Source organism: Meleagris gallopavo, chromosome 2 (assembly GCF_000146605.3).
Source record: "Meleagris gallopavo isolate NT-WF06-2002-E0010 breed Aviagen turkey brand Nicholas breeding stock chromosome 2, Turkey_5.1, whole genome shotgun sequence".
NCBI lineage: Eukaryota > Metazoa > Chordata > Aves > Galliformes > Phasianidae > Meleagris > Meleagris gallopavo.
In genome coordinates, this window is record NC_015012.2 from 79,595,418 (window position 1) to 79,603,667 (window position 8,250).

The 8,250-nt window shown below is 37.3% G+C and overlaps 1 long non-coding RNA gene across 1 annotated transcript; it reads left to right on the plus strand.

Annotated features, from left to right (window-relative positions):
• Window positions 1–35: 35 nt before the first annotated feature.
• LOC109366227 lies at window positions 36–1,530 on the plus strand. Its single transcript, XR_004158975.1, has 2 exons — window positions 36–634; window positions 1,349–1,530. It is a non-coding gene; the product is annotated as an uncharacterized LOC109366227 (long non-coding RNA).
• The last annotated feature ends 6,720 nt before the right edge of the window (window positions 1,531–8,250 follow it).

The following is an 8,250-nucleotide window of genomic DNA, read 5'->3' on the forward strand; positions in this document are numbered from 1 at the left end:
CGGCCGTCTGGGAGCGACGGTTGGGCGGCTCCGGGCACGCGGCCGCGCGCCTCCGCCTCGTGCCTCCTCCGGCAGAGCGCGGGAGGGGCGAGCCCGCCCTCGCGCCGATGTGTATGTGGACACGTATGTTGCTTGCACTGAAAGTAATGCTTCCTATTTACTTCCATGGAAACTACAAGAGATACAAACAGCACCATGACACAATTGGATAGAACAAATTCTCAGCTATAAGATGTTATTTTTCAACACAGCCACCAGCATTACCTGTATGTTTTCACCAGCATTGAGAAAGAGCCTGCATCATGCATTCATAAATGTCTGCACCAGCAGAGGGAGCACTGTTTGCGCTGCTGAAATGCACCACCGGGACAGTGGGTGCCATTTTCTTCCCGCATGGACGAATTTAATTCCACACCTTTGCTTCGTACATGCTTCCACGTCAGATGCCATGTTGTCAGACTGCCCCATTGCTGCCATCTGTTGAAAGGCAACAAAATGGAATGGGTGATTGTTGGGAAGGTTCAGCCTCTACTGTTATACCACCAACATCTGCCTCTGACGATATGGGCCAACGTTATAAGATAAGAGGCGCTACTTTCAGAGCAGCCCTTGTAATGATATCCTGCCTTCACAGGTAAGCACGAGGGAATCAAGTTAGCATCAAGTTAGCTGGTATTTATCTAAAATCAATATTTGCCTTTTTTGGGTCACAAGGATTTTCTTGATGTTCTTATACTCCATAAGTGTTGTTTGCAGGATGTTTGCAAGCCATAACACCATGGGAATGTGTATGTATAAAATAGCTCAGAACTGTTCTGGAACACTGTAATGGCATTCTGATATTGCACTCCTATTTTAAGAAATAGCTACAATTTGTGACTTTGGTGAATGAACTCAGAAATTTATGTTTCAGAGGTAAAATTTTGTGGATATATTGCTGCAGCAGAGCTTAAGTTAGTTTACTAGAGATCTACCATCTGTCCTTGTTTGAAGCATGACTTCTGGGGAAAGATGTTTAATTCTTTACTGGAGCTTCTGCTGCAATACTCATAGTTTACAGCAATCATCTAGCTTTTAAATGTGTCGTTTTGTAGGTCCAAAAACATAAGCAATTACCTGCATTAGCAACAAAGTGACAGTGCTGCAAGATAAGCTCATTTGTCAGCATGAGATAAATTAACCCTTAGATTACTACTTTTTTTTGCTTTACTGTACCATTCAGGAGATTGAGAATGAGCAGTCAACTGTAAGAGAAAAACCCTGTTTTTCTCCTTTGCTCAATTTTGAAAATAGGCACTAATACAAGATCTTGAAAGAAGGTGATGAAAGTAATTCATTTCGGTCTCAGACAGGAGCTGTTGAATACAGCGACTCTTTCAGTTATGAAAGCAAGAAATCTGAAGAACTGGAAACAGTGTAGCTCAAGCTGAGAAGAGAAAAATACTTGAGATAAGACTACAGGAAGAGGAGAAGATATAAATCAAGGTCTTTATCAGGACCAACTGGTGAATGTTTTGGAAAACTAGGTAATTTATTTAGACAATTTATTATGAAATTACAGAAGTAGCACTTTGCCTTACTTTGTATTTTAGGAAACAGCTGTAATAATATTTATAGTACTGATAAGTATTTGTAAAATATATGGATGAAGTGAGGTACTATTAAGAACAATATAAATATATATAGATATATATATATACATCTATAAAATTTCAAATTACTGACCCTCAGATATAAGATTTTTCTATAAATACTATTATAGAAATAAAATTGTTACAGATACCTGCCCCATAAAAAGTCGATCTTTGAGATATTCACAGCCTCTAATGCCTTACAATTCTTCTATCGAAGTCAGAAATGCGGTTATCCTTTGTGGCAGAAACACAGACAGTGGAATTCATCACTTGCCTTTAGATGACTACAGAACTGGTCTACTTTTGAGCTAGAGGTCTGCCCTTCTTTTAAGCTTAATAGAGAGGAATAGGCACTTTTAAGGTATGATTTATTTTTAGATAAATACCTGAGTTAAATTGCTCCATCAACTCTCCTGTTTCTTTCAATTTACTATATGGGGAATTTAGATTCCTAGCTCAGACATAGATTTCTATAGCATAGGAATCTCTATTGGATTAGATGAATCCTATAAACTGGCAATCTGAGTTCCAAAGTACCTTTGGAATCACAGAAACATCCCTAGTCTTGAAGAGGAGAGTACTGGATAATTTTCGTTTTCTGTGCCACATCCTAGTGTCTCAAATATTAACTGAATTGCTTATCCCTTTCCTCATTGATGTTTCTGGGCTACTTGTCTTTGATGGACTTTGCAGATCTTAGTTTGTCACCAGGGGGCAGATTCGTACTGTATTGGCTCATCTATTTTTCTTTCTTTTTTTCTTTTTTTTCCCTATCAGCAGTAACAATCTGCAAAAGATGTGTGTGCAGGCTGATATTTTGAGAAATCTTGAAGTACATTGTTGCATACAGTTTGATTTTAATATGACTTTTGTGTGATTAGGGTTTTGTGGAAACATTTTAATTACAGACTGAATGTTTGATCAGGGATATTCTATTTATATTCTTTTAATTCAAGAAATCAAATTAAACAACATAGTGTAATGAATTTTCCACTCTACTTATTTCACTACTTACTTCAGTCAGTCATTACAAATGGTTAGATATCGCCACTTTCGTAATTTTTATAGCTTACAAATGTGAATGAGAAATAGTTGATTCATTAAAGCTTGCTTCCAAAACTTCTATCTCACACTTACGTGATAGTAGTATGTAGTACTGCTTAAAAATGCTATGAAGGTTCAGAGGTGACCTAATAGTGGCCTTTCAGTACCTAAAGGGGAGCTACAGGAAAGAAGGGAACAGACTCTTCAGCAGGGTCTGTGGTGATAGCACAAGGGGAAATGGCTTCAAGCTTAAAGAGGGTAGAATTAGGTTAGATATGAGCAGAAAGTCTTTTACAGTGAGGGCAGTGAGGCACTGGAACAGGCTGCCCTGAGATGTGGTTGATGCCCCATCCCTGGAGACTTTCAAGGCGAGGCTGGATCAAGCCCTGGGCAACTTGATCTAGCTGTGGTTGTCCCTGTTCATTGCAGAGCAGTTGGACTAGATGGCCTTCAGAGGTCCCTTCAACTCTAAGAATTCTATGATTTTGTGAGAAATAAAATTTATTTCTGAAAAAAAAGTAGAAATATAGTTCCTCAAACACACCCTGAAAAAAAAAAAAGCAAAAGCAAGCTTTATTCTGTCCTTTTCTCTCTTTCACCCTTTAATTTTTGCAAGCAGTATATTCTTACTTCATCCTTCTGTTATTTACTACTAAAATAATTTAGTAGCCGAATGAGTTGAATGATGTATACCTATTTAATCTTAATTTTAGAAGAATTTGCCATTGCAGTCTTTACTGCAAGGCGGAAAGAATTCTTTGTTGAAATAAATTTTCTCAAACTGAATAAAAATAACCTGAGTCAGAAACTGAAATCCCACGTAGAAAATTCCGGCTTAGATGTTTAAGGTACGAGACAATCATAAGAAAACAAAGACAGAATCTAGCTAGAAGTGTCACTTCCCCTCCACTCTTCCCATTCTCTCACCATCTCTATCTGAATAAATATATAGATAGATAAAAGTTCTTTCAAAGGAATTTGCATTTCAGTAAAACATACGACACATTAAATTCTGATCCCATTTTCAAACCCAAATCGTTTAAATGAGATTATATCTCTTTGTATCTTTGTAAACATATATTCATGTATCTTCAGATGTCAGGTGTTGTTATAAAAAAGCAAATACTTTAGATATCTGGTCTCAGTTTGCAGGTCAGAGGTATGTGGGATGAAGTACAGAATGGTGATTGTTCTAAGATCAAAAGAAAGGCATTAAATAACCTTATTGTTGAAATTCGTGCTCTATTTTTAGAAGAACAAGATGTCAACTAGCTTTTGCGTTTTCCTACATCAAAACTTACATATTTATTATGCATAGTTCTCTTGCTTTAAAGCATCCCTTGGTAATGGTTAATGGGAGAAACAGAAATGTATTAATTATGCCAAATATTTATTCCATGCTGCCATTACTCCTACTGGTAAATCTAGTGTGTACTGACCTTATTCATTGTGTCCAGGACATTATGTAAGGGAAAAGTATGCATAATGTTGTTGTGGACAGTACATCCCACACTTACACAGAATCAAAGTAGTCTTTAAGACATTTTCTAGAATCTACGCAGTGATACAGACCAGATGGCAAACATTTAGCATACTGTGTTTGCAAATTTCAGCTGAGCCCTCTAAGAAATCTTTCTGGGTGTGAATGAACTTTCTACTCTCTATACAATACCATTCAGGATTTTTGTTCTTTTCATCTTCAATTTTGAATCTGGTAACAAAATATTATGTCCAGAAACTTTTGGAAAACAGTGTCAAAGGCTATGGTAAGAAAGTGTGTTTTGTTGTTTTTTAAACTTCAGATTTATGATATAATACTGCTAGAAAAAAAAGTTGGAGAATTAATTTAAATTTTAATTCAGTGGATTAACTTATTCTGTTGTTTAGCATATATTCTGTTATGATCTACGTGATGTGGCATGAATTTTATGACCTGATGTCAAATATTCTGTAGTTAATGTTTATGCTGTTTGGCTTGGATTTTTTTGGATATATATACTGATACTTGCATTTGTAATGTATGCATATACATGAAATGTATACTAGTGAGATATTTGGTAAGTTTATTACATTTAGAAAAACGTACTTTGTCATTCTTAGGATGGTATTATTGTCACATTTACTAATCTCATGACAAAAGATTATACATTTCTACAGGAAGGAAGAGGGTGTTCAACTGAATGGAACTTAGAGAGTTTAGAAAAAGTCACTGAAAAAAATGAAAAGGGCATTTTAAGTGTTATCCAGTATTGCAGTGAAAATGTCTAGAAACATTTCACATCATGTGAAAATGAAAGCTTAGCCTGCAACAGCTTTTCAGGAAACATTGTGTAATAGAACATCAGAAATGCTCCCTCTGTGTTCTCTGTAGAGAACAGGAGGTGCAAATGGAGAATGGGAAAGGTGGTGGTAAGGTCTCTAGTAGAAACTGAGCTTTATGGATGAGGCTGAAAGAACAGCTATGAAAAACTGGAAGATACTTCTTTACTGGTAAATTAAACTGGTGCAAAATAGTAGCCTAAACACTGCTGCATGATGATACAGTTAAATTATTGGAGCAGACTTTGTGACAATTTTGCTTTGTACCAACTAAACACTTTCCTAGATGGGGGAAGTTTTAGGTTAGGTCTGGGGAAGGTTTAGGTTAGCACAATGCAAGAACTACTCCTAGTAGGCAATCTGGCAGCAGCTAAAGGAATGCCATATGGCCAGGATATTATTTACTTACACAGATGTAGACTGGGATGGTGAAGAAACTAAGACTTGGGTTAAGAAAGCCAATGAAATGGAGACATGTGAAGGTCTGTATGAAGGGGTGTATTTCCAAAGGAGTTGTATAAAACATCCAGTAGAACAAGAGGTCCTGTGGCTTACCTTGATTTATGGGGCACACAACTGTGCTGTGGGTGCTGTGTACCACATGGCATATTCTGCACTGGCTCTGAGGTGTGACCCGCACAGAGAAAGGATATATGTAAAATGTAAAGAGTTAAAAATAAATAATTGCATCATTATTATTTTTTTGTTATACACCTCATATTTTCTCTCTAAGAGACAAAATACATTTGCATTAGAATGGATGCTGTATATTTGCTCTCAGACTCTAAATATTTATTATACCTGCTATAAATGGATAATAACAGGCTTTGCAATCTATATAAATAAGGCTCAAAACATTTAAGTTTAGAAGAAAAGTTTGTTTTAAAACATAGTCATAATTGTGATGGTTTTTGGTCACAGGTTGCACAATTAGATCTCCTAAGTGACAAAGTTAATTTAAAATTTAGCTGTTCTCAGAAGACTACAAGCCTCACGCCTCTAGGTGGCATTATGTAGTCATTTAAGTCCCATGGATGCTAATAACCCATGCAGAACCCTGCCATGTGAAAGGCTCAGAGTAATTCTGCAACACAATAAATCTTTTTGTTTGTAAGTAGTAATAAAAATATATCATACAGCTTCCAATGGTATCATTGCAAGAGCTGGACACAGGATACAGAATTTGAATATTGTTTTTTGTAACAGCATGCTGGTAATTACTAGCTTATTAACTCAGACTAGAAGCAAATACATATTTAAAATTATCTCTGTAGAAAATGTAGTTATGTTGTAAATGGGAACAAATACAAGGTACTGTGAGTGTAATGCAGTCAAATGATGTAAGTTTTTTTATGAAGTTTCTCTGTTTTTATCCAGCTTGACTTTGAGCTACAGATGAGTTTCAGTAAAAACTCTGGAGATTAATAGCTCCAAATACTGATGATATTCAACACTCATTTCCAGTTAGGAATTTCGCAAATGTTCTCCATGTTTAGAATGGAAAAAGCTCATGGAAGGAATTACTCTTGATCTTTGTTGTGCTTGAAATCCAGTCTCCGATCCAAAATCTGCAGCCTTCGTATATCTCTACCAAGAGTACTGCAGCTCTTGGGACTTCTTTAAACAAAGGCAATTCAGTTTACTAGTTGCTATGCCTTCATAATGACAGAAAATATCCAGGAGAAATTGCTTTTGAAATACCTGTGTTCTGCAGGCAATACCTATAGCCCAAAGGCTTGTCCTAACAGTCTCAGTTCTGATCACTTCTATCCAAGCATCCACTTCTTGTTGATTCACCTTTCTAAATAAGAGCAAATTCAGTATTTAAATTTCTCAAAATTTTGATGAAAAATTGAGCTTTACTTACCTGTAAATCTTGTTTAAAGATACTTTCAGTTTAGGTTCCTTAAAAAATTCTTATTTCTGAAGTGTATTAAACAGACAAAACGATCTTTAGTCCTTTTCCACTTTACTAGGGGGAAAAGGACTTTTCCACTTTACCGAGTTCAGACCCTAGTTCTAGTGAGAAAAGGCTGAGCTCTGGCTCAGCTCTTTGCAGTGCCAGTAGGGCAGATTTTGAATGCTGTATTTCCAGCTTAGGGGAAAGCTTACCTATCACATGCAAGAAGTGCACATCTTGTAATAAGATGAGAAGGCTTTAAGTATAAAGTTTTAGATCGGGATCATGCCTGTTGGTGCAGCTTCTGTAAGCCCTGGACTGCACTAAGTGACGTGCCTGCTGCATTTCCTCATCAGTACATTATACCATAGAAAAGTACAGTTGGGACAGACCAGCCATCTGCATAGGATGTTCTCAGGACTAGGCAGAAGAGTGACAGCAACAGGCAGCTATTGGTTCCTGAGATGCAAGTGCAGCAGTGGGAGAACCTGACATTGAATATCATTCCCTATGGAACATATCTGCCAACAGAAAAGAGATGTTGTTACCAAGTAGCACCTATGAAACAAGAAAGGAAGCTGTTCTCATAGCTCCCACAGTTTCTGCTGCATGGTGAGACACTGGAACAGGTGGTTGCATGGTGAGACACTGGAACAGTAGGTTGTGGATGCCCCCTCCATGAAGCATTCAAGCCAGGCTGGATGGGGCTTTGAGCAACCTGGTCTAGAGGGAGGTGTCCCTGCCTATAGCAGGGGGTTGGAACTAGATGATCTTAAAGTCGCTTCCAACCCAAACCATTCTGTGATTCTATAGCATAGGCTTTCCTGAATGAATGAGTCTCCTAACAACCAGAGCTTGGTGATACATACATTCTTTTGGTAACTGGCAAGAAGTGGAGAGATGTGAGTCTTAAAAGATGGTCAGGGTGGAAATCCTCCATGGGTTGTAGCAGTGTCGTCGTGTCGTTCAGAACCAGGACACTGCCAAAATCTGCAGGTGCATTTCTGGTGCTTCAGTAGGCACTTCAGCTGATTGCTATAGGAAGAGGCTTTCCCTCCCATATGTTTGTCATTAGGATAGTGAACAGAAGGCCTGAAAGTATACATTACTTTAATTTAACCTTGTAAAGTCTCATTCAAACTATTTACAGTAAACAATCTATTCTTTCACCATCTCTGCTACTGACAAAAGTATCTTTGAAGCAGTTGATTTTTTTTTTCTGGTGTTTCTGGTGTCTTTTTGGCTGTTTTTTGTTTTGTTTGTTTTTTTGGTATACACTGACTATGATGTAATGCTCTTTATGAAAATCTGGCGTAAATAAGACTTGGATCTAATTAATAAATCTTTCCTGAG